The sequence below is a fragment of the Miscanthus floridulus genome, chromosome 18 (genome assembly GCF_019320115.1).
Source record: "Miscanthus floridulus cultivar M001 chromosome 18, ASM1932011v1, whole genome shotgun sequence".
NCBI classification, from domain to species: Eukaryota; Viridiplantae; Streptophyta; class Magnoliopsida; order Poales; family Poaceae; genus Miscanthus; species Miscanthus floridulus.
In genome coordinates this window covers 50785389-50812070 of record NC_089597.1, presented here as the reverse complement: position 1 = coordinate 50812070, position 26682 = coordinate 50785389, and the positions used below count along the sequence as shown (strand labels likewise).

Below are 26682 nucleotides of genomic sequence, written 5' to 3'. Positions count from 1 at the left end.
ACATTAAGCCATTTACATGCTCAATGTGATGCGATGGTATGACATTTAGCAAATAAGAGAAAGAATAAAATTGAAATTAGACAAATCTACCTATACCATGGAGAGTTTTTTTTTTGTTTTGGTATTATTTCTGTTGTTCCGATGTATTTTCTTTTGTTTTACCGAGACCATCGTAAAGTCCAGTCCCTTCCTGTTTAGAAAACTCCTACCGTGTTCAGGCTCTGCTCCGCATTTTGGGTTTCCATTTTTCTGTCTGTTTGGACCGTTTTCTATTTTCAGTCCGTCCTACCGATTTCTTGTGTAACAAATAAATGTAACATTGTAAACATTTTACCATTGACCCTTTTCGAGGAAACAAAGTTTCTAGCCAAAAGTGTAATGTAGTTTTGGTTAAGAACAGAACCTATTCTTACTAAAATTTGGATAACTGAATGGTCCAACTAACTAATGCGTAAATTGAAATATTGGGCAATTTCACTACTTAAATATAAAGATATTCATCATGTTGTCTATTGTATTCCGCAACTACACACTTGATACTGGAATATTCCATCACATAAGTAATTTGCAATGATCTCCAAAATATTGACAAATTTAGATAAACCTTACTCAACCGAAGTGCAGTAAGCATGGCTAAAGCCATGATCAAGGACATTGGCCCTCAATCCCGTGTACCATCCGATAGAAGATGTCAACTATGACACTTTTTTTTCACCCGTTGCGACGTATGGGCACATTTGCTAGTCTATCCTTAACAATAAAGAGGCAAATTTTTTGCTATTTTTTCCTTGCCTTCCGTGTTTGTGTAGATCGTGTTTTACCTTGGTTTGTGCCTGCGTTTCGGTTTCCATCCTAGTCTCGGCTCGGCACAGGAGGCAGACGAGCAAGGCGATGGTCCTAGACCGTAGACCAGGCCTCTCTCCGCAAAATTTCTGCCACTATTTCCTCACAGACGCCGCCGGCAGGGTTCGGCTCAATTTTGGGCGCCTCTGTTCGGTGGTATCGAGGAAAGGATGAGAAAAAGAAATAGAAGATAAGGAAGGGTTCCAGGTGGATAAGTGCAAGAAAGAAAGAAAAAGGTGGGATGGTCTAAATTGAATTTGAGAAGGATTTCAGATGTAAAAATATAGCCCACACGTCGGGCCTTTTGCTGCTGGGCTGGAATTGGGTGGTGTTGCATGTTGATGTCCGGAAAACGCCCTTAACTGAACATATGTTTCTTTTCCTAATTACATATCATATTTAGTTCATGGTTCTCGAAATTCAAATTCACATAGTTGGATGACAAGAAGCTCGAGACCGTAAAAGAAATATTTTCAGCTGCAATAATTTAAATGACATTGTGACTATAAGAACTTTGCTTGAGACCGTCCAAACAAAAAGGCCTTCAAGTAAGTTGTGCGACAGTCCTTTTCGTAATTCTTGCACAGCATGACGACAAGATTCATGTTCCAAGAAAAAAATCTTTCTCAAATATTAACTTTGTGCCATATTTACTTTTTGCAATATATTAGAGTTGAGTCATATATTTGAGAAAAATTATGATCCCACTGCTTAGTTAATAGATTAATAAATTATAAATTTGCTATATCTTTTTATAGCAACACGCGGGTATTTTTCCTATCACTAGGTAAATATCCGTGCATTGTAACGGGAACACATAATATCATTGTAATATATGTATGAGCACATGATATACTGTTACCTAAAATAGATACTGCAATAATAATGGAAAATAATGTGCATGTAACTATTACTATTGTTTAGAAGACTCTTTCTTATTATACTCACTCTGCCCTCTCTCTCTATTTATCCAAGAGATGGAAGGGCAGAGCTTTTTTTGGTCAACCAAAAAAATTGCTTTATTTGATAAGGTTGAAAGAGTAAATATTCGCCCGCAAAATCCTTATTGGATTAGAAATGAATCAACTTTTAGAATTATATTAATTAAAACTATTTTAGTTTTGACCATATTTCTAGAAAAGAGTATAACTATTATGTGTATTTCTAGAAAAGAGTATAACTTTTATGACACCAGATTAACATTATTGTGACATATAGTTGCGGATGGAAGAGAAACACGTACTCTCAATTTGAGCTGTACTAATCAACGGTGGAAGGTGAGGTACGGAGAAAGGTGAGGTGATCATTTGAGTTGAATCAAATCTATTTGTCGTCACAGAATTTTCGTCTCCGTGCCGAGGACACACGCAACTAGCCGGAAGGGTCCGCTCGATGGAGCAGATCCGCCTAGCTTCAGCGCAAGGGTGGTCGATCCCGCGCAATCCTCCTGAGACGTGCCAGTCAATTTGATCCTGCAATTGACAAGGAGAGAAAGCTCATCAGTAATTAAGGGCGAAACGTGTCGGTGTTGCCAGATAGTCCCGAATGTGCGGCTCTGAGAGCCGATATGAGAGGAGATCGACTAAATAGTCGATTTTATCATATTCATAAGAATAAATCGATTAAAGCTCATGGGGTCGTATAAGAAGAATCGGTTATCATTCAGGATAAATATTATTTAAGCAAATATTAATCAATGGTAATAAGATATCAATGATGATCGGTTTATACTGAGCCAATGACTACAAGTAACCGAACTTCTTTTTATAAAGAGACAATTCAACACCACTTAACCATTTAATAAATATAAATCTAATGAACATGTTAGATCTCATCCATCGCCATAACTAGTGGGGCATGAGGCAGAATCATGCAGGCCGTAGTAACAACAATATACTCGACGACCCTAACTTATTACTAATATCAGTAGGGCATAAGGCAGAATCATGCATGCCGTAATACAATAATAAGATCATGGGGCTAACATATCTTTCAACTTATCTCTACTTCAATGATCTCGTAATGTGAACTGTTCGTGAAAGCGTTCGATATCGACAAAACAGCCTATCCAGGCATAGCTCACAGTTAAAGTCATGCCTTCTCAGAAACGGGTCTACCAAATAACGATTCCCACTCCACGGTGCCAACAGTGGGGTGAGAGGTAGAATCCCACAGACCGTGATGACGGGCCATGGAACGGTTTTCATTAACTAATAGATCTACTCAAGATCGGACATGCCTTAATCGCACGCCATGCACGATTAAGATTGACGCAAAACAGCCTATAAAAATATAACGCATCGCTTAAGATGTAGATTAGAACAATTTTAAATTAGCAAACGTTGAGTTAAACAAGATATAAGGCCGATCCAGATCAATCTCAATCGGGTAGAGTGATATTGTTGTAATTAGATAAACGATGAAAGCAATAAGTAATATTAGTGACTTAATGAATCTACCAAAGACTGCCATACTAAGGTAGAGCCGATAACTTGACCTTGATCTAATTCAAACAGTGGGGTGTGAGGTAGAATCACACAGGCCATACTTGAATTAGACAAGAATCGATAGCTAGCCTATACCAAAGTCGCAGTGGGGGTCGACCGGATCGATGCAGCCATACGAACAGAGGTATAAACCATGACTGTACTTACAAACAAGCAGTGGAGGTCGACCGGATCGATGCAGCCGTACTCGTCGAGATCTACTCTACTTCTGCTCCTAAGGGGTGGCCGGAGCCGAAAAAAGTAATTGATTTGTATTTGATTGATTGTTGTTTTCTACAATAGCCTGGGTTTTGTATTTATACCCGGAGCCTAAAACGAACCATACTCGAGTATAACTCAATACAATTCTTTGGTATGAAGGAAATATTCCTATTTTAAGATAACTTGGACTCTAATTTTTTTTCCTTTTTGTCAGTGTTTTCCTAAACGGTAAACGGTAAACTGTCGGTCACCTACCGTTTAGCCATTATTCGGGCAAAACGTCTCATTAAACGGGCTAAACGACCAATTAAACAGGGTAAACGGGTGATTAAATGGAAACGGCGCACCACCGTGTAGCGTTTATACGATGTTTACACGGGCTAAACGGCCGTTTAGGCGAACAGTGCTTTTTGTAGAGTCCGATATGTATCTTCTTGGTGCCAATCATATTCTGTTATTGTTATCTGCTTACGTCATTTGGAGAGAATCGATCCAATATTGCATTCGATACAGTATGTATCAATTTTTACTCAATAGACTCCTTGATTGGCATAATTCTGGAAGCCTGCGAATTCTCGCGCTCTTTTTCTAAATTTTGGTGTAAACACTATTGGCCTAGACATACTATTATTTTTTTCTTCCACGGCAACGCACGGACATCTTTGCTAGTAAATAAAAAAAATACAAAAAATACAAAGTTTCCTCAATTCAACAGGCCCTCGCTTCATGGGCCACGTCCTGCCCGCGCAAAAATCGACCTGGTGCAAACCCGATGGGAGTAGGGGCCCGGTCCAACATGCGAAAGCCAACCGCCCTTCGAAAAATTGTGCACCTTCGCAGCCAAGCAAGCAAACGACTCCGTTGATGTGCAGTGCTCCTCCGTTCCCATCTCTCCGGCGTGTTCGGAGTTTATCAAACAGCCAATAATCTGTCTCTCTCGTGTGTCGCCCAAATCCACCACCCCCACGTCTCCCCCGTCCCATCCCCGTGTAGATTTCAAATCCGCGTCAGGCCAGGGCAGAAGAGCTCAGGTCTCGGTCTCCCCCTTCGCCGCCAGTTGCCGCAGCTCCCAATCCCTCGAGATCCGCCGCCGGGGAGACCGCTGACCATGGAGGCCATGGAGGAGCTGTCGGAGCTCGCCGAGTCGATGCGCCAGGCGGCGTCGCTCCTCGCCGACGACGACCCCTCCGACGACGCCGCGCCGCGCCGCCCCACCACCTTCCTCAACGCCGTTGCCCTCGGCAACGTCGTGAGTATCGGTCCCCCGCCCCCCCCCACCCCACGAGACCCCTCGCGATCTGCTCCTGCTGCTAGCGTGCTGCACTGCTGCTGCTCGTGTGACCCGATCTGATCTGTTCCGATCCGTTTGTCCGTGCAGGGCGCTGGCAAGTCCCCGTGCTGAACAGCCTCATCGGCCACCCGGTCCTGGTGAGCTCCTACCTCCTAGCCGAGCAGCTTAGTTAGTTCCCTTTCCTCCGTCTTCCCTTGTCGTGCTGTGTTTTTTTACTGGATTTGGATGGTGTTCGTGTGCGGTGCAGCCGACGGGGGAGAACGGGGCGACGCGGGCGCCGATAGTGGTTGACCTTCAGAGGGAGCCGGGGCTCAGCAGCAAGGCCATCGTGCTGCAAATCGACAGCAAGTCGCAGCAGGTCTCCGCAAGTGAGTTGGATCTCGTGGCCGTGCTTCCTGCATCAATTGACGAGTTTTGGAAGCTTGGGGACTGAGCCTGATCTTAACCTTGATATTTCCTGTTTCGTTCTGCTGTGCTGCAGGTGCCCTCCGGCATTCACTGCAGGACAGACTCGGTAAGGGGGCGTCTGGTGGATCAGGGAGGGGCCGTGCTGATGAGATTTACCTCAAGCTGCGGACGAGTACAGGTTTGTTTGTGCTCTGAGTAATATAACCATTTAAGCAACTATGTAGCTGTTTATCTGTCCGTTTCACTAGCATTGTACAGAACACGGTGTTGAGTATATATGCTCACACTTTTGGTGATGGTGTAAGGTGTTGAACTTGTAGTCATGGAACAATGATGAAATTAACAGTTGGGCTGGGACATGTATGCTTGTGACACTGTATGATTTGTGTTTCCACATTGCACTGTGGAGCAGTATAATCATTTGCCAGTACATCTTTCTAACATTGGTGAACCCCACACATAATTGCTGTACTAAATCTGCTTTGTTAGTTTGCCTTTTTATTTTGTTGTGCTGCTTTTGTGAAATCCTCACAGTACTTTTCCTGTTTTTTTTCTTCAGCTCCCTCATTAAAGCTGATTGATTTACCTGGGATAGACCAGCGAGCTGTTGATGATTCCATGGTAGGTATTTGAATTATTTCTAATAACTATTTTTGCTGTACATAGATGCTTACAGATTAGGTAGAGTTCTGGTTAACTGCTTGCACGGTAATATCCACAATGAACTTCCATCAGACCATTAAATCATTATGAAAGACAAGCTATACATGTTTATCTTGGGACCACTAGAACATACGAGTAGCTTTCGATTTCTCTGTAGCTTGTATCATTTTATTTGATAGCTTTTAATTATCCTTGCACATCTACTTATGGAGATCACTTCTAGTTCATTTAAGGCCATCAACTTCCTTACTCTTTAGCAGAGTGCTGATTGTTTCTTACTTTAGATCAATGAGTATGCTGGGCACAATGATGCAATACTGCTCAGTTGTCATACCTGCAATGCAAGCTGCTGATGTCGCATCGTCTCGAGCTCTGAGGTTGGCCAAGGATATCGATTCAGATGGTCTGTGTCTTATCTGAAATTATCCTCGGTAATTCATTATCATTTTATTGTAGTAACTGATAACTGATTGTATTTTCATTCACTGTAACTGTAGGGACAAGAACTGTTGGTGTTATAAGCAAAGTTGATCAAGCAAATGGAGATGCAAAAACTATAGCTTGTGTTCAGGCCCTACTTGTCGAACAAGGGTCCAAAAAACCTTCCTGACATCGAGTGGGTTGCTCTAATTGGACAATCTGTTGCGCTTGCGTCAGCACAATCAGTTGGGTCTGAAAACTCGCTAGAAACAGCTTGGCGAGCTGAAGCCTGAAAGCCTGAAAAACATCTTAACTGGAGCTTCCTCAGAATAAGCTTGGTAGAACTGCTTTGGTTGACTACAATTGCTAAGCAAATCCGTAAAAGAATGAAAGTGCGGGTTCCTAACCTATTGAGTGGGTAAGAATTATGTTTTATTTCTCAGTAACATTGTATCTGCTATCTAATACTTAGATATAAATGCTGTGTAGTGGCACACAAATTCTTCTCTTACTACGATGGTGTTAATTTACTTTTATGCGTGGTATGTTGCTAAAATTAAACCCGCTTGCTTGTTGTGCTGCAATTTCAGCCTTCAGGGTAAGTCTCAAATGGTGCAAGATGAACTGGCAAGGCTGGGAGAATCTATGGTACAAAGTCCCGAAGGAACACGGGCAGTTGCTTTGGAGCTGTGCCGAGAATTTGCGGACAAGTTTCTTGCTCACATAACATCTGGTGAGGTTAGTAATGAACTTACACTTCAAATTTGGTTATGCAGTTATACCTCCTAAAATAGTTGATAATGATGTCAGTAACAAAGTGTACTGTTTTTAATGTAAAAGGGATCTGGTTGGAAAATTGTTGCAAGTTTTGAAGGAAAGTTTCCAGACAGAATTAAACAGCTACCGTTGGACCGACATTTCGATCTCAACAATGTCAAAAGGGTATGATCACTTTCGATTTTTACATTGAACCCTGGTTGGCAGTTAGCACATAATTAAACAGATTTTTCTCCACACAATAGATTGTCTTGGAAGCCGATGGTTATCAACCATATTTGATATCTCCAGAGAAAGGGTTGAGATCCTTAATAAAAATAGTACTGGAAATGGCAAAGGAACCATCACGACTATGTGTTGAAGAGGTACGTCCCAATCAATCAATAAGATAGTCATCACAACTCTGTGTTAGCTTCTACACATTTACTTTTGTTCTTCCCTACCCCTCAGGAGACAAGCAGTGAAGAAAATTAGTAGCTGCGTTTTGACAATTGTTGCAATACTCCATCCCAAAAGGAATGCAATTCTAGGTCCGAATCTGGACAAATGCTTGTCCAGGTTCGGACCTAGAATTGCATTTGTTTTGGGACGGAGGGAGTACCTTATAAATTAAAGTTTAGTTCTCATCGGATGCATTTGAATGATGTGTATTTATTTTTTGTTTATCTATTCTTGCTCTTGCCTACCTGATTTTAGTTTTTAAAATTGAGGTTGAATTTCATGTACCATGACTAATATCCCTCAGCTGTTAGCTAGTAACTACTAATGCATTGTGATTTCTATCTAGAGGAAATTCTTTATGTCCACTTGTCCAGTTAGGTTTTGGTCTATCAAGTGTTTTCTATGTGCTATTATATGTTATGCCCTCTTTGGTATTGTCTTTGTCAGTCATGTCTTGTGTATATTGTCGTGAAGTTCTTTGTGTGTACACATTAGTGAAGTAATACTGTATATAGTTTTAGTGTCCATCTTGCCTCCTTCCATGGAAAACTAATTTTTCATTGCATTAGGTTCATCGTGTATTGTTAGACATAGTCAATGCTTCCGCAAATGCCACACCAGGACTTGGAAGGTATCCTCCATTCAAGCGTGAGGTATCACTTTTTCTGTTTTACACATATTTTTCCTCTTTCTTTTTGTTGATAGTGTGTTTTGGCCTTTTTGGGGTGTAAACTTTCTTTTGTCTGGTCAAGGTTGTTGCAATAGCATCAAATGCATTGGAGACCTTCAAAAATGATGCCAAAAAGATGGTCGTCGCGCTTGTTGATATGGAACGTGCCTTTGTTCCTCCCCAACATTTCATCCGCTTAGTGCAAAGAAGGTCAGTGATCAGGTTGCTGTAATTTGTCTCTAGTTGTTACATTTCATTCGCATTTTTCTATGCTTGTAACTTGACAAAAAGAAGTAGTATATGCTTCCATTTGTCACCTCGTTTTCCACTGTAAGCCTGGCATTGCTGGACCATTAGGGGCGTGATTGGTTCGTTGACGAAGAGAGCCTGGCTCGTTCCTACTGGCAAGGCTGAGTTGGGACAGGCCTGGCGCATGCAAGCCCTTAATGTTTGGTTGACTAAATGAGTACATACAGCAGCACAACAGTTGTTTGGTTGCCTGCTTATTTGCCTGCTGCTGCACTCGCTCCCTCACAGCTGAGCCACTAGACGTGCGTGCTTGCGCCCGCACGAGCCAGGCCCGAGAGAATGGAATCCATCTGTGTTTCCTGGGAGTCTGGCTCGGCAAGGTGTCCTGCATGCGGGCGGCCAGGCTCTGGCAGCCATGCATCCAACCAATCGTTGCACTCCTGCATGCCACGGGCTAGGTCAGGCCGCCTGCAGGCTACCAATCGCACCCAAAATTCAATTGGCTTTAGGCTGAGGTAGTACAAAACATATCTGCACTTCCAAACAGCTACTCTATTAGTTAACCACATCATACATAAACACTGACGGAAATGGGCGACCTAAGGTTGTGATTGTGACTCTTCTCCCTTTGTGGAGTTCTCATGATTTATCAAGCATATTTGTTATCTATGTTGAAATGTACTGAATTGCAGTTCTGTTGTAAACTAAACTGCCCATTATTCAGCTGCAGCAACATCTGGTTTCATGATGAAATTATTAAACACTGACCCATGGCCTTCTATTTGTCTGGTATTGACAGAATGGAAAGGCAGCGTCGGGAGGATGAGTTAAGAAATCGATCTTCTAAGAAAACACAGGAAGCTGAACAGTCAACATCTAAGAGGGTATGATTTTGCTTCTGGGCAGTGGTATTTTATCATAAATAATAAACTATAGGATCTTTTGGTTAGAGGTTTATAGTTCATACTGACTTTTTTGGCTTACAGTTACAGTATATATTGGCTCTGGTGGTTGATTAAACTGTTATTATAGGCGTCCAGTCCCCAAACAGATGCTGAGCAAGGTGGTGGCAGCTTAAAATCAATGAAAGACAAATCTGGCCAGCAAGATAAGGACGCAAAACAGGGATCAAATTTGCTGGTTACTGGTCCTGCTGGTGAAATTACTGCAGGTACAATACTCCTAAAATCATACTGTGCCTAGATTAGGCGATGGAAATACATTCTCAAATGTTATGCACATATGCTTGTGCAAACCAACATTCTGCTAAACGTAAAATAGATATAACATTTTTCTTTAATGTTCATTGCCACAAATTAGCTGCATACTTGCACCATGTACTAACTAACTTCAATCTTTTTGAGGCGTTCCCCATTTAGTTTGTTAGATTAGCATGGGCAAGGTAACAAGAATTCTTAACTGCTTCAACCACTTCACATGTGTTCATGGTAGCGGATACATTTTGATTGATTTGAGAAGTAAACCTATAAGCATATATATTCTTCTGTTCCATTGCAGGTTATCTCTTAAAGAAAAGTGCAAAAACTAATGGGTGGAGCAAAAGATGGTTTGTTCTTACTGAGAAGAGTGGAAAGGTTAATCAGTTCTCAGAATATTTCTTTTAAAGTCTTGATTTGTTTGATATGTATGTGAAAGCCCTTTGGTTTTCAAATTTTTAGTTACTGCTTATTGATTATTGTATTTCATGGTTCTTGTTTGATATGTGGGTGTGGTTTTATTCACTATTTGTTGTTTCTATGCCAGCTTGGGTACACAAAGAAACAAGAGGAGAGAAATTTTCGTGGTGTCATCACCCTTGAGGTGTGCATAACCTTTGCCTTCATAATGTGTTATGTATGCCATGTGACACCGAGATGATATAATGATCACATAACTTTTGCATTACCACTGAAACAGTTTTTCCCTGTTCTCTGGACCCTACTAGAAAGTTATACTGATCTGGCAAAACATGGCTTAATGTAAAGAACTGTGAGATGGACTGCTTTAGCAACTTGCTTATGTCGTAAGCTGTATTCATTTGCAGGAGTGCAACCTTGAGGAGGTAGAGGAGGAAGAACCTTCTAAAAGTTCAAAAGACTCGAAAAAGGCAAATGGATCAGAAAAAACACCAAGTCTTGTATTTAAGATTACTAACAGGGTCGCATACAAAACAGTCCTAAAAGGTTGATATACCCTTGAATCGTACAGCCTACAGAATTATATTTGCTTCATGGTTCTGTTTTTTATAATTCTTTTCTTTAAATTTTGCAGCTCACAGTGCTGTTGTGTTAAAGGCTGAGAGCATGGCTGACAAGGTTGAGTGGGTAAATAAGATCAAAGCTGTTATTCAAAGCAAAGGGGGTTCTTTCAAGGGTCAAAGTGCTGAGGGTGGTTCAATGAGGCAAAGCAATTCAGATGGCGCTTTAGTAAGTTCTAGATTAATACATAATTGAATTGCATATCTAGCTTTCGTTTGTAGTTTTGCTTTACTCAATTAAATCTTGATTTATTAGGGGTCATGTAATCTTCAGGTTCCCTTGTATGTTTTGTAAGTGCCAATATAAATACTGTTCCATTAAAATACACAAACTAATATCTGATCATACACTTTTCGAAAGGATACTATGGCACGGAGACCTGCTGATCCTGAGGAAGAACTTAGATGGATGTCTCAAGAAGTTCGTGGTTATGTTGAGGCTGTTTTGAGTAGTCTGGCAGCAAATGTTCCGAAGGTTCATATTGTTCTGTCAATCAGTTTATATGCCTTGTATTTGTATCAAATTTTCATTATTTGTCTGTGCTTATATTAGGCTATTGTGCTTTGCCAAGTGGAGAAAGCAAAGGAAGACATGCTTAACCAGCTATACAGCTCGATAAGGTTGATGTTCTGTACATTAATACTCCCTCTGTTCTCAAACACTTGACATTCTGGACAAGATGCAGTCAAACTTTTGAAACTTCAACTGTCAGTTTATAAGATATTGTTTAGTTTGCAAACAGAAGAGCCATGTGTAGACTTTTGTTGAGAAGTAATTTTGTAATCCCATAAATATTAGCTTTATAAATAAAAATATGCTGTGATAGTGGTCAAAGTGGAATACCAAATGAAAATATAATGGAGGGAGTATGTGTTTTCTATTTCTTCATCCATAGATTAGCACCTAGCGGCTTGTTTATGCTAAATAGCTTCATAATCTCACATTTCAGTTAGAATAAGAAATATTGTTGCAATATGCCATTCAAGGAAATAAAGCTGGCATATACTTGAACATACTAGTACACTAACTCCTGGACCTAATAATCTGGATTGTAGCCTGACTCCTTGACCTAATAATCTGGATTGTAGCCTGTATGATTGTTCTGAATTCCTCACTTTATCTGGATAACTTTTCGAAATTAAGGATGTAAAATTCACTAATACAGATGTTTATTCTCTCCTTTTGTAATATTTCTAATCAATTTTGGTTGCCATATATTTAATATGGCTTATGCTTATTTTTAGTACATTTTGAATAACTTTTGTATTTTCATTCATTTCACTACACGGGCAAAGCAACGCTAAGATTGAAGAGCTGCTTCAAGAGGACCATAATGCTAAGCGCAGAAGGGAGAAGTACCAAAAACAATCAACTCTCCTGTCAAAACTTACTCGTCAACTCAGTATCCATGACAACAGGGCATCTGTTTCCTCTTATTCTAATGACACCACTGAAGCTGGTAAGCTGCCATTTTCATTATCTGTTTAACAACATCAAGTGCAATAGCCTAAAGCCTTATTTAGCTAATCGTGTCCCAAAGCCTTATTTAGCTAATGAACCTTGGTCAAGGCCGGTCTAGCTTATGCTTGCTATACCAAATAGATCCTTTAGATGTTCCTGTGGTTATCCCATTTAGTATTTGATACATTTTGCATACTGGTTGGATGCACTGCACACTGAAGGTATGATTAAATAGCAATTTAGATATTTTGTTTCATGTTATGTGGAAGATTTCGTAATGATCCAAAAATTATTATTTGCAGAGAGCCCTCGAACACCGAGCCGCTCAGGTGAGGACTGGAGGTCTGCCTTTGATTCCGCATCAAATGGGCCTGTTGCTGCAAGCACAAACAGTGAATCAAGGTCGAGAAGTACTGATGGTCGCAGTTGGCGCTACGAGAATGGGGATGTGAGCTCAGGTGCCAACTCTGGCAGCCGGCGCACACCGAACCGGTTGCCACGACCACCGCCAAAATACTAATCGTGCTGATTGGTATTCATGAACATTATGTATTCTTGCCTGGCACACGCCCCTTGTTTGTCACATGGGTTATTGGAGGAGCGTATTCCAGATCGGCTGCTAGAGATTGTGGTGTAGTGGAGTCTCGGGTGATTGCGTGAACATTGTGTTCGCAGGTCGCTGCGACTCAGATGAGTTGTTTATAGAAAATATATAGGTAACCATGGTCGGGACTGTTTATTATCTACGCATATTTATGCCCTGGTGCGGTGGTGCCGTCTCTGCCTTTGGGATTTTGTTGGGACGATCCATCTTGCTTGCGCACTTGGTCGTTCTAGGACGACTGGCTGTCAGACTAAGATCTATGTTGTCCTCCCCCGCATATTGTTCTTTGCCACAGATGAATCTTATTTAGACATGGTATATATATGACTTGAAGATTCACGTTGTGGTTGCTATTCTTCGGGATTTCGAGTGGTAGAGACGGTTGCCTGCTCGTGTGCCACGCCTTCAATGACCATGGGCGAAAGTAAGGCATTATTGTTTGTTCTTATTTCAGTATCAGGCGATGCCGAAGTAGGCATTATCTTGATTGTTTGTTCTTATTTCAGTATTAGGCGATGACGAAGTAGTAGTCCGGGCTGACGGGTGGGCAGCAACGTAAAATGGAAATGGGTTCATTTATGGAAGCTTTTGCATGAGCTTATGGAAGTCCAATATGTTTCTGAATGAGTTTGAAAAAATTCTTGCTTTTTTTATACTCAATAATTTGCGGCGTGCACGAGTTTACTTCTTTTTTTTTTCGATATATAGGAGTAGATGCTAGAGTGCTAGTAGAAGAGGCATCAGTTTTCATTCTACTTTCTTGCTTGAGACACTCGACATCGTGCTCTGTCATCTTTTTTTTCCACAACGGGTGCTCTGTCATCTAAAAACTACATCACCGTGTTCTTTTGCTACTGCATCGTGCTATAGGCTAGTCCTCGCATGAACTTGCATGCAATCCTGAGATTGTTTGCCAACACTGGGCGCACCTGGAGCCCGTGCAGGTGCCGCCGCCCGCCTCCGGGCATACGCCCAGAATGGCACACCTGCGCTGCAAGATCTGTGCTGCCACATTCTTCGCCTCCAACCTGTCGCGCCACCGCTTGCCACTGCCGCGGCGTCCTCCGTTGTGCCCATCTCCTCCTTCTCGTCCTTGTCGCAGCCTCGCCCCTCCACCGGCGGCGGTGCCTGCAAGCGCCACGCGCTGGCCAGTGGCCACGGCGTACGCGCTGTGGAGGCGGAAGCGGTGCCCTCTTCGCAGTTCCAGTGCGTTGCCAATGGAACGCCGTCGCGTGCTCTGCTCGTGGCCTCGTGCGAATGGTGAAGGCGCCGAGTCTACAAGTACAGGAGCTCCTCCAAACGACGTTACCCACGGAATTGACAGAATGGCAACGAAGGGAACGTAAAAGGTAAACAGATGGCAATGAAGGGAGGACATATTTTTCAGGGGCAATGAAGGGATAGTTACAAGTTTAAATAGCAACCAAGGATTTTTCTCTAAAAATAGCTTCACTAGGTCGAGGCTGGCTACACACGCTTCCCTAGGCAGGGTGGTATCGGTGTTGCTCGGCCACACGATACGCAATACGATGGTTGGCGCACACCTCTCCCCTTGCCGCGCCGCACGTCTCCTTGCCGCCCTCCCACACCCGCTCGCATGGGCGAATCCAGGGGGGTTCATCGGGTGGAGACGGACCCTGACGAAATTTGTAAAATCCTTAGGTCTTGTTTAGATCGTAAATTTTTGTAATCTGGACACTGTAGCACGTTTCGTTTGTATTTGATAAACTTTGTCCGATCATGGACTAACTAGGCTCAAAAGATTCGTCTCGTGATTTACAACCAAACTGTGCAATTAATTATTTTTTTTACCTACATTTAATGCTCCATGCATACGTCTAAAAATTGATGTAACTTGAAATTTTGAGGCAACCTAAATAAGGCCTTGGTAACTTATTGTTCAGGCTTCAAGAAAATTTATATCACATAATGAACTTGATCTCGATGACCCCAATGATGTTTTCAGCTAGATTCCAGTCGCCTCTCGGAGTTCACGAGGATGGCGATTTGTGTGTGTTAGTGTCTTTTTTTAATTTAACCCCTAGGTAGTATTTTAAATTTGCATATAAGCCCTTGTTTAGTTCCTCCGCCAAAACTTTACACCATATCACATTGAATGTTTGGACATATGCATAGAGTATTAAGGCCCGGTTTGGCCAGGCTCCCGCGGGCTCCGGCTCCTGCATTGTAGCATCCTGTCGGCCGCCCACGAGCCGATAGGTGCCAACGGGAGCCGGAGCCGCCGGAGCAAGAAAAACGAGCTTCTCCGGCTCCGGTGGTATCAGTGAGAGAGGAAAGGAGGAGAGAGAAAAACGGCTTCGGTGAACAGTGTAGCGTCCTGTCGGCCGCCCACGAGCCAACAGGTGAACAGTGCGGGAGCCGGAGCCGCCGGAGCCCGGCCAAACGGGGCCTAAATATAGATTAAAAAAATAACTAGTTGCACAGATTGCGACTACTTTGCGAGACGAATCTTTTAAGCCTAATTAGTCCATGATTTGACAACAAAGTGCTGCAGTACACATGTGCTAAAGGTTGATTAATTAGGCTTAATAAATTCGTCTCGTGGCTTACTGACGGATTCTGTAATTTATTTTTTTTATAAGTATTCAAACATCCCATGTGCACACCCCATGTAACGTCCGATATGACACCCCAAAACTTTACGTCTGGATCAAACACCCCATAAGTTTAGATCCACTGTGGAGCTCTCTCAAATAGATTAGCCCTGAGGCTCCTAGGGACCCGTGCCTGCTGCTAGAATCCGTAGAGCAGACCGTGCTCGGCCGGGTGCAAAAGGGCAGGTTTGTCGCCGTCCTTCAGTTCGCTTCGACGCTCTGGTGCCACCGTCACTGGGACCGAGATCCCAGACCGCCGTGTCGTCACCGACACCGAATCCATCGGCGACAGGTGGTGGCAAAGCCGATGACCCTAGTGCCGGTGGTGGTGACGGACCCGTCAGGCGGCACGCTGGGGAAGGAGGCCTTCATGATCGGCCGCACGCTGGAGACCGTGGCCACTGCGACGCAGACAGCGGCTATTCAAAACACCTATGTCGTGCGCGACGAAGAGGAAGGTCAGGCTCCGGAACGTCCTCTCCTCTCAATACGCTCTACTGTGTCAATGGTGACTATAGGTTTCATGGCCGCGCACAACTCGAGGAAGAAGCTACCGACGAACAAGAGGATGACTTGGGAGGATGCCAAGAGGGTGCTGTCCACGTAGATACGGAACAAGTCGGACATGGCGACCACGCCGGGCGGCGTGTAGTTGCTGCCATTTTCTCAGATTGAGGGCATATTCAGGGACACGTCGCAAGAAAGATAATTTGTAGTGATTAAATAGATCAAAATATGATAGAACCTTTTATATAAAAGAGTAGATACATATGCTAAACAAACTTCAGACAAACAGATGAAGTCCTAGAACACTAGGCTGTGCAGCTAAAACCACCCCACCCAGGAACTGGGTACAGCGAGATGAGGATGATCGTGCGTCGGGCTTTGAGGCCAGTTTGTAGTAGAAGCCTTAATGAACGGATGACGGGCGTGACAAGGACTCGCAGCGCGCGCGACAGTTATGGCTCATATCGGGCCGAAAACAGTTCACGGGAGGCAAAAACGGCTCACATCGGGTCGAGAACAGGTAACGGGAAGCGAAACTGAAAGGTCAGGCAAAGTTGTAGGTGAAAATGGCTAAGTCAGTCCGGAAACAAGTAAGGGACAAGACGAGCGAAAAACAACAACAAAAAAAAAACGGGCCAAAATGGCCCAAAAACGGGCCAAAAAATGGACAGTGGGGCCTAGTCTCACCAGGGCGCCCAGTGGGCCCTAGGGGACGCCCATGTGGCTGGCACATGAAAATTCCAAGGTTCGGTTCATCCATGGCCACAACGAGTCCCGTGTGACCCCGTTTTCCAAAACCTTTGGTTGTGAGCAAAAACATGGAAAAAACTCCGTATCACATGGATTTCATATGGTCTTCCAAAACCGTGTGGTTTTGTGAAGGGAAACCTCCCAGAACATCTAGGAGGGGATGCCCCTCGGGTATAGTAGGGGATGAGGGGTTTGAGTGGTTAAGACCTGGATAAACTGCTGCGAAACCACTAGTTTTTCGAGTGTTTTCACCAAGGCTACTCCACTGGCCCTCGACCACCCGTGTAGCCTCCCTAGACAGCTGTCACCTTACCGTGGCCAGCTTCATCTGGCTACTGCTAACTGCCTGGCCGCCATGGGTGTCCATCATGCGTCCATGTGCGCTATGCTAGCTATGGCCGGTCGAACGACCTACGCGTTGTCCGCATGCTTTTGGCCTATTGTTGAACAAGTTTCGGTCACCTCGCGGCCTACCTGGTTATCCGGCAGCCTATCGTAGCAAGCTTCGATGGCAAAGGGTGGATCCATCGGTTGGTTAGTTGCATGGTTGGATGGCCCTGTGTGTACTTATGCATGGATGGTGGGCGTGACTAGGACCCTTAGCACATGCAAGTGATATGGCTCATGAGAGGCAGAAACGGGTCACGTCGGGGCGGAAACGGCTCACATCAGGCCAAAAACATTTCAGGGGAGGCGAAAACGGGTCACGGGTTACGAAAACGGCTCACGTCGGGCCAAGAACAGGTAACGGGAGTCGGGAGGTGTAATGACAAGGTCGGGCAAAGGCGCAGGTGAAAATGGCTAAGTCGGTCAAAAACCGAGTCTGGGACAGAATGAGCGACAAACGGGCAAAAATGGGCCAAAATCTAGCGAAAACGGGCCAAAACGGACACCGGGGCCCGGTCCCACAGGGGCGCCCGTGGGCCCCAGGGGTCCCGCCCATGGTGCTGGCACATGAAAAGTCCAAGGTTCGGTCCATTCATGGCTAGAACGACTACCGTGTGACCCCATTCTCCAAAACTCCAGTTTTATGAGCAAAAACGTGGGAAAAACTTCATATCACATGGATTTCATGTGGTCTTGCAAAAAATGTGTGGTTTTATGAAGGGAAAACTCTTAGAACTTCTGGGAGGGGGGATACTTCTCAGGTATAGTAGTCGGGTGGGATGGTAGAAAATCGAGGAGGGATGGCAGAGAGAGGTTTAGATTTAGACTTTTGGATGGAGGGAGTAGTTCATATATTCAAGTTAATTTATGCTATCAACAATGCTCCAAGGGTGCAAGATAGGGGACTTGGAGTGTCACCAAAGAAGATCAAGGGTCAATTAATTACTCGGGAGTAAAAAACAGAGCATTGCATGCATGGCTAGCAATGGAGCATTGGCGATGGCATGATGTACATGAAAAGTCAGACCTAAAAGAACACCAAAAATCAATAAAAGTGCATCTAGAAGTGGGAAGAAGATGGAAAATCGCTCATGATGCATCGGGTTGAGCCTAGGCGTGAGAATATATACGAAAAACACGCTCACCCCTTAGGCCCTCACCTTTAGCAGCTGGTCACCCCTCGCTCCATACATAGTTCTCTCCCAACCAAATTGTTCCTTGTTCAACATTTCCTACGATGGACGATTACCAGAGCTCGGAAGGCCTGAAGGAACCATTGCTAGCACTAGAATTGCTTGTGGTGGCATCGTCCATGCATGTAGTCGTGCTGCATGTTTCACCAGGCTCCAACGTGATTGTGACGATTGTCGAGTTTGCGCTTCGCGAGAATGTGTGCATCTCTGTTCTCTCTGTGAGAGGCTAGGTAGAGAATGCATGCCAGAAACACCGAGAATAAGGTGGTGAGGCCATCATGGGAGGCATCAGAACTATCTTGAATAGCGACAATAGCTCATGGTGACCACACACGTGCAGCGGTAGCTTTGTCGCGGGCGCGAACGCTGGCGGGGACGGCACCCATAGCGTTGCATTCTCTGTCTAGCATTTCTAGGAGAGAACCGAGATGCATATGTTCTCACGATGCGCAAACTCGACAATCTCAATGATCACGTCGGAGCCTGGTGAAACATGCAGCATGACCACATGCATCGATGACGCCACCACTAGCAATTCAGGTGCTGGTAATGGTTCCCCTCTGGTGATCATCCATCGCAGGAAACGTTGAACAAGGAACAATTTCATCGGGAGAGAACTGTGTATGGGGCGAGGGCTGACCAACTGCTGGAGGTGAGGGGTGAGCATGTTTTTCGTATATATTCTCGTGCCTTGGTTCAATCCGATGCGTCACAAGTGATTTTTCGTCTTCTTCCAACTTCTACACATACTTTTATTGATTTTCGATGCTCTTTTGGGTCTGACTTTTCATGTACATCACTCCATCGCCAATGCTCCATTGCTTGCCATGCATGCAACACTTCATTTTTTACCCCTAAGTAATTAATTGATCCTTGATCTTCTCTGGTGGCACTCCACGTCACCTATCTTCCCCCTTGGATTCCCTCCTCGATTGTCATCACTTTCGTATGACATGCCGCATGAATGTGTTGTTGCCCTCTTTTTTAGTCCTGTTAGCATCATTTACATCTTTCGTCTGCTTTGTTTTTGCATTTAGCAAGCTGCATGCAACTTAACATGTTGCCATGAGCCACTATTCTGCTTTGTGCCATGGCCATCATTGGCGGGCTACTGCTGCCTGGTGCCTGGCGGTCGCCGTGGGTGGACATCATGTGGCCATGACTGGCTATGGCTGGCTATCGCCGTCCGGACGCCTTGCATGGTTGGCCGCATGCTTTTGCCCACTTGTTGGATACGTTTCGGTTCCTCCCGTGCTATGGACCTTTGATTGTCGTCCTCACATGCAGATTCATCGTGCCTAGCATGGGGTTGCGTTGGATGGCTTAACCGTTGTGGTTACGTTGATGCATGAGTTGTCTTAGACCTATGACTACTTGGAGGACCCCGCTGATGTGCGGTCGACTCCCGACGCCTGTGTCCATTCATTTGTGTGGGCACCTTTTGCCTGATGTAGTGACAAGTGCTTGCGTGGTGGTACTTGTTCCATAGGAAGTTGCATTCGTTACACATTACCTTAGTCTAGCGCACCCCCTGGGTGTGGCTCGTTGACTCCAGAGAGCTCATGGCGTTGCCTTGTGCTGCCATCCGCCAAGGTCGGCACCACTGAAAGGTCCTAATATGGCTAGAGAGGGGTGAATAGCCTATTTAAAACTCTACAAATTCACTAGAGCAATTGATTAGTACAACAAACGGCGTAATGCAATTTTGCTCTAGCTCTACAAGGGTTGTAAGCCACCTATTTCAACAATTATAGTTGCTATGATCACTAGGCACACAACATGGCTAGGTCACTACTCACTAAGCTAGTGTGCTCTCAAAGACTAACTAAAGAGCCACACTAACCAAACTAATAAGCTCTCAAAGACTAGCTACACTAAAGAGCTTGACAACTAGTTTGCAAGAAATGTAAAGAGTGAGTAGGGTGATTATACCGCTGTGTAGAGGAATAAACCAATCACAAGGTGAAAACCAATCAATCACCGGGAGAAATCCAAGAGACAAGTGACACACGATTTTTTTCCCGAGGTTCATGTGCTTGCCGGCACGCTAGTCCCCGTTGTGTCGACCAACACTCGGTGGTTCGGCGGCTAATACGTATCACACACCTAGCCCACCACAAGAGGCGCTACAAGAACCTACCCATAAGTGAGGTAACTCAATGACACGAGCAATCCACTAGAGTTACCTTTCGGCTCTTCACAGGGGAAGGTACAAGACCCCTCACAATCACCGGAGCCGGCCACGAACAATCACCAACACATGCCAAAGCTCCTCAGCTGCTCCAAGCCGTCTAGGTGGCGACAACCACCAAGAAAAACAAGAAATCTGCAGCCACAATTGTCTCCAAGTGTCACTAGATGCAATCACTCAAGCAAATGCACTTGGAATCACTCTCAATCTCACTATGATGATCAAATCACAAGCTAGATGAGTGGGAGGCGTGGGAGTTTGCTCACATGGTGTATCAACAAGTCAGAGAGCCAATAGAGTGAGCAAGAGCCAGCCACCATGCTTTTATAGAGACCCAATAACTCAACTAGCCGTTATACCCCTTCACTGGAGTGCTTGTCTTCCATTAGACACTAAGCACTCAAGGGAGAACACTAAATTACTCGGTTCCATCGGGCACACCCCAGGGGAGAACCCGAAAATCCACATTTTTGCCATCAGAATCACAAATGAGAGAATAAAGCTTACATCATTCATAACCATTTCTTCCATCACTTTTAATACAACATTAGAGTATAACATTTATTATTATAATAGCGCCATGTAATCATATTATCAGAGTTATGAATAATTTAATTGAACAACGGAATATAAATATGTGAACAGAGTTACAGTAGAAATAAACATCTATTAATGACATGATAAAGTATTGATATATAACAACTATGACAACAGATTATAAACTTTCATTTATAAAAAACATTTTGTGAGAGTTGTAAATAAAGACTACGATCGCAGCGTAAAGGAATCCTCGCTGAGCCCACCAGGAGGAATTCACACACAAGGGTCAGCTTTAGCATCCACCTGTCACCTGCAACAGGGGGAATAAAACCCTGAGTACTCAATTGTACTCAGCAAGACTTACCCGACAGGAGAAAAGAAAAGACTCCAAGGATATGCAAGGCTATCTGGCTTGTGGGTGGCATTTGTAGGAAGCATTACTAAGCATGCGTCCTTATATTCGATTTTTATTAATAGCCGCATTGGTTCATTAACTAACCATTCTATATAAGCACCTGTGCTACATTCAAGCAGGTGGTAAGCAATCAGATTTTCTTTTTCCATCTTCCATCTTATATCTTTTAGTTCTTACTACGATGCTAAACCATAGACAAGTCGTACCGGATCGCCCCGCGATTCGCGAATCAATGCCCCCAGCTGGGTACCCCAAAAACACATGTTCCGCTTGTACCCCAGGCACAAGCAGGACCAACCCATCACTCTCCTGTCCTGGGTGTCCAGGTCCCCGTCCAAACTGGGACTCCAAGCCCCCGCCCCTGAGTCCCGAACTTAGTGCGGTGCAAGGACCTTCTCCACCAAAATAAAACCCTGACAGTCGGTCCGAAAAGAGCCAGATCCGCGATAAGAGAGCAACAAGTCTTCCAAGCGCCCATATACAAGTATGTGTTCGGGATAATAAGTCTGTGACTTGCCTAGAATCTTATGCAACAATCGGTCCTTAACTGACCAGACAGGGAACAACGGTGTAACCAAGCTATGACCCGCATCCTCGGCGACACAACTTCTTACACCCACCAATACCCAATCCACATCCCTGCCCAGTCACCACTTTTCCTTTCCACCATTTATATTTTCCAAGTGATAATAATCCAGTAATATATTTCCTATATCTCGCGAGTGACCGGCAATCACTCGACTTCTACCGGAATCCTGTAGCATAGCATTCTACACGATCCTATCATACTAGTAAGACTCATAGGATAAAGATATATATATGCAAGTGGGTTTCATTCAACTCCTTAAACTTAATGCATAAATATAATTTAAACTATAGAAAAGTAGGGGTTATGCACCGGGCTTGCCTGGGTAAGAGATATTAAAAAGTTAGTATCAGCATCTTCAGATCATCCACCATCAACTGGATAGAAAGTCCATTGCATCAGCTCCTGGAGAGAATACCCTTACACCATCTTTGGATTCCCAATCATCCTTCGATCGGTCTGCTGATCCACCATCGTACCTATATGGCATGCATGCGATGCAATGCAAGGATGTAATTAATCAACTGCAATCGTGACTCATAAAATACGACGTACGCCTCTCGAGTTAACGGCTAGTTCTGACCGCGACCGTACTTAGGCTACACATACACGTTGTCGGATAAGACGTTATTTCCCAAAATTACTTTAGTTATATAAACCCAAGGTGTTTCTTTATTTCTATTCTATCGGTTTAATCTTTATTCGCAATAGGACATCATTATCTATTTAGCAAACTAATTATTCCGAAACTACAAAAATTACAGCGAATACTTAATATTGCTAGGAGCCTACTGTACAAATTTCAGATCCAACACTATTACCAATTTACCATGGAAATTCATACAAGTTCTCCTTTTAACAATATTAAGCATTTTAAAATAATTAGAGCAACCCTAAAAACATACCGAGTCTATGTGAATGAAATACACTACTAGGTAGATCATGATTTTAGGAACTCAACAAAACTGGTTTTACCATTTTTGGACTCCTATACCATTTTATATTGATTTTACAAGTTAAACTAGAAACCTATTTAGAAAAGTATTTCGAAAAAGGAAAAGGAGCCGACGGCCACACTGGCCCAGCAGAAACGCGGCCCAGGGGCAAGCATGGCCCACGCGACGCTGTCCGGCCCAGGTGGGCACGGCATAAGCCAGTCAAGGCGCGCAGGCACAAGCGGCCCAGCAGCGCAAGTAGGCCCAACGCGGCGCGGTGGTGGCCCAGCAGGCCAGTCCAAGCGTGGCCCGACAGCGACGGCAACAGGCCGGCAGCGCGGCACAATTTCAAAAAGGTCCCTGAGCCTCCACTAAATTACCCCTCAGTACACTCAGCACTATTCCTATGGGTCACGTATTTTGCAAATAAGACCCTGTATAATGCTTCTTCTTGGACTCTTACCCTTCTACCCACCTCTTCATCTTCCCCGAACAGAGCACCAGCGGACAGGAGCTCCGGTCGGCGACCAAACCCGACCGGGAAGGCACTGCGGTGGCGGGAGACCCACCGGAGAGTTGCCCGGGATCTCGTGCGACTACGGCCCGGCCACGGCAAGGCTCGAGCTGCCCCACGGTAGCCTGCCCGCGCGAACCACGGAAGGCGGCAAATCGGCAGCGGCGGCTTCGACCGGACGGATGGTGGAAACGGCGCGAAGGCGAGCGGCTCCGGCTGGCCGGTAGCCAGGCGGTGCGAGGGCGCCGAAAAGCAGCGCGGGGAAACCGTGGTTGCGTTCGGTGGGGCGAGGCGCTGCAGCTGCGGAGCTCGGCCGACGGTGACGCGCGTGGCCACAACGGGAAACGACGGGGTGCCGCGGGGCAAAGCAGCCCAGGCACGCGCTGCAGACATGGGGCAGCAGTCCCGAGCGACCGAGGGGCGCTCGCGCGCACTCACGCGCGGTAGCCCGGCAGCGGCGCTGCAGCGGCCACAGCGAGGCGATGGTGCGGGGCAACGCGGCTGCGGTGGTGGAGCGGGGAAGGGCGAGCAGGCGCTGCTGCGGTGGAAAGCACGGAGGAGCAACGACGGACGGGGCTTCGGCTTCGGCGCTGCGAGGTAACGCAGGGTAGTGCGGTATAGCGCGTAGCAAGCCGAGGGAAAGAAATAAAAGCAAGCAGCGGTGGTAGCAGCTCGGCTTGCAAAAACAACAGAGATAGACAGACAAGACAGCGAGGCAGGCAAACAGAGACAACACTGCCGATAGTGGCATGGGCTGCCGGAGCTGCACAGAGTGAAACAGCGTGAGGCGACGGCTGCGTTGACGACGTACACGACAAGGATGAGATGGTTGCTTGCTTGCGTGCTCGGCAGATAGTGTGTGTATGTGTATGTGCATGTGTGTGTGTGTGTGCGTGTGTGTGTGTGTGTGTGTATATATATATATATATGTGTGTGTGTGTGTGTGTGCGCGCGCGCGCGCGCACGCCGAAAAGTGCTGGCCGCTGAGACAATGCTAGAACGTGCAGTCGAGTGTCAGCTCGTGTACGTTTACCTACAGCAAGAAACCAAGGCAGAGAGAGAGGGAAAAGCAAAGACCGAGGACAAAGCGAGTAGCGGTTCGGCACGGCAGACAAGACCGATGCAGCAGAAATAGAAAAGGAGGAAGAAAACAACGTGAGTGACCCGGCCAACTTCCTAAACACGACGGCAGGACGGTCCGGCCCAACGTGGCTGGCAGAGCGTGTCGGTTGGCACGAAGAAGACCGCGGCCGCAGAGACAGGCAAGGCAGACAGCGGCATTCATTGCAGCAGAGATGACGCGATGAAACGGACAGTCGAATGGTGGCGCTTAGCGGGGCGTGGGCGCGATCAGCCCAGTGACGCAGGCAAAACGACGCGCCGGGGTGCAGAACCACGATGGGAACGAGACAGTGAATAATTGCCCTACAACGAGTACGCTGTACGCCAGGAAAAATAAACGAAACTGCTGCGCTCTCTTTCTCGTCGGTTCGTGCTTAACAAAATAAACCCACGAGTAAATATATATATAGTTCTATTTATTATTGGATTTTATTTTATTTGTAAAACGTTGATTTTTATGCTTAATCAATTAAACAAGTCGTTCGCTGGCACCGTCGTTCGTCATTTCTAAATATTTCTACGCACTGCGTAATTTAACTTGTGTTGATTCGAATCCACAAAAATCTGGGTCACCGGATTCACTTATCGCATAAGTATGTTTTAAATCGAAAATCCGAGAAACCCGTTTTTAGAAATTTTACTTAGATCTAAATCGTGGTGCTAAATAAGCTCATAACACCAGATATGTTACATGTACTTACCTTAGAGCATGCATGATCAATGCAAGCACAAAGTGGTAGTAGTCCCGTAGAAAAGGTACATGTAAGCAATGCAATTTTAAGACCACTAAGACATACTCCTTTTAGGCCATCCTAACGCGATGAAGTAGATTGTAGCCTCAACCAGCCAGGTAGGTTCGGATACCAGGCTGGAGATGAAGTAGTGGCTTGTTCTGCAGGCTACTAGTGCTTCATGCTAAAGGTGGTGATTGAAAGGGACAGGTGAGAGCAGGAGAAAGAAAAACAGAGTACGATGGATGTAGAGAAGTAAAAAATATAAGCTAGTTGTGGTTTCCAACGTGAGTCAGGTAGCCTTGGAGCCTTTAATCTACATGTAACTAAACTTTTTATCTAAGACACCTTGGGCTTGGATATATGCTTGCATTGGGCATGCTCTTATTTCTCTCCTCCACAAGTCACTGTCATTCCTTAACTTTTTTCTTTCACATAAAACTGATAGAACTTGCTTTTCGCAATGAAATTAGCACACCCTATGTATGTGACTCTTACAGCCCGCAAGCACTCAAACCAGTTGAGCTAGGCAGCGGGTAGACTAGAAGCCACAAGACACCTAGGAGTGTTGAACGTGTCCTTAGGATCCGGGTCCTTAGGATTGATGTCATCCCTTTTGGGCTTTTGGTTTGCAATGTTGTGTAGTTCAATTCCTTTTTAATAATTCTAACAACCATCATCTACACAGCTTGGGGAATCTGTGGCAAGAACGGTGCAAAAGAGTGTTTGACAATAGAGCGCGATCTGCCGAGCAGCTCCTTGCAGCAATCAGAGACGACATTCAGAAATAGGAGTGATCCGCGCCCAAAGAAGTGGACTTTGTTTTTTTTTTTGTCCTTTACTCTCCCTTCCTTTCTTTTATTCTGTTACCTGTATAGCCTGCATCTCTTGCAGATTTTTTTGTTTCTCTTAACACTCTGCAACTTGCTACTTCTCACTACTAAATGAAAAAGCAGAACACCTGCCATTGATGTTCAAAAAAAGGCTTACGGCCACTTGGTTGTCGGTGTTACTTTTTCACATGAACCGCGTGGCATTATTTTTCAGATATGGAGGGGCATAGAAATCTGCATTTAAGTAGAAACAAAGGAAGGGTTGGTATAAAAAAAATTAAAATGCTCACTTTCAGTACACATAACACGCCATTTCCCTGCAAACTTTGCAGCTGAAAGAGCTCTCTTTTGCATCGTCAGCGTGAAAAAGCCAACCGCACTTGAGCTCTTTCTCGACGGTACATATATTCATTCAGTACTCTGCAGAATATCAGACTTTCTTTATATATCCGGTACTCTTCAGAATAATATTTGATTGAAGGTGCCTCTCTATGCTGAAATTGCTTGATGCCCTTTACAAGATTCTGTGATCATTGCGTGCATGAGCTGCAAATGATTTGGGAGGCAAGC

At 44.8% G+C, this 26682-nt stretch overlaps 1 pseudogene; it reads left to right on the top strand.

Annotated features, from left to right (window-relative positions):
* The first annotated feature begins 4490 nt into the window (after nucleotides 1-4490).
* On the top strand, nucleotides 4491-13132 carry LOC136520653 (dynamin-2A-like; annotated as a pseudogene).
* Nucleotides 13133-26682: the final 13550 nt, after the last annotated feature.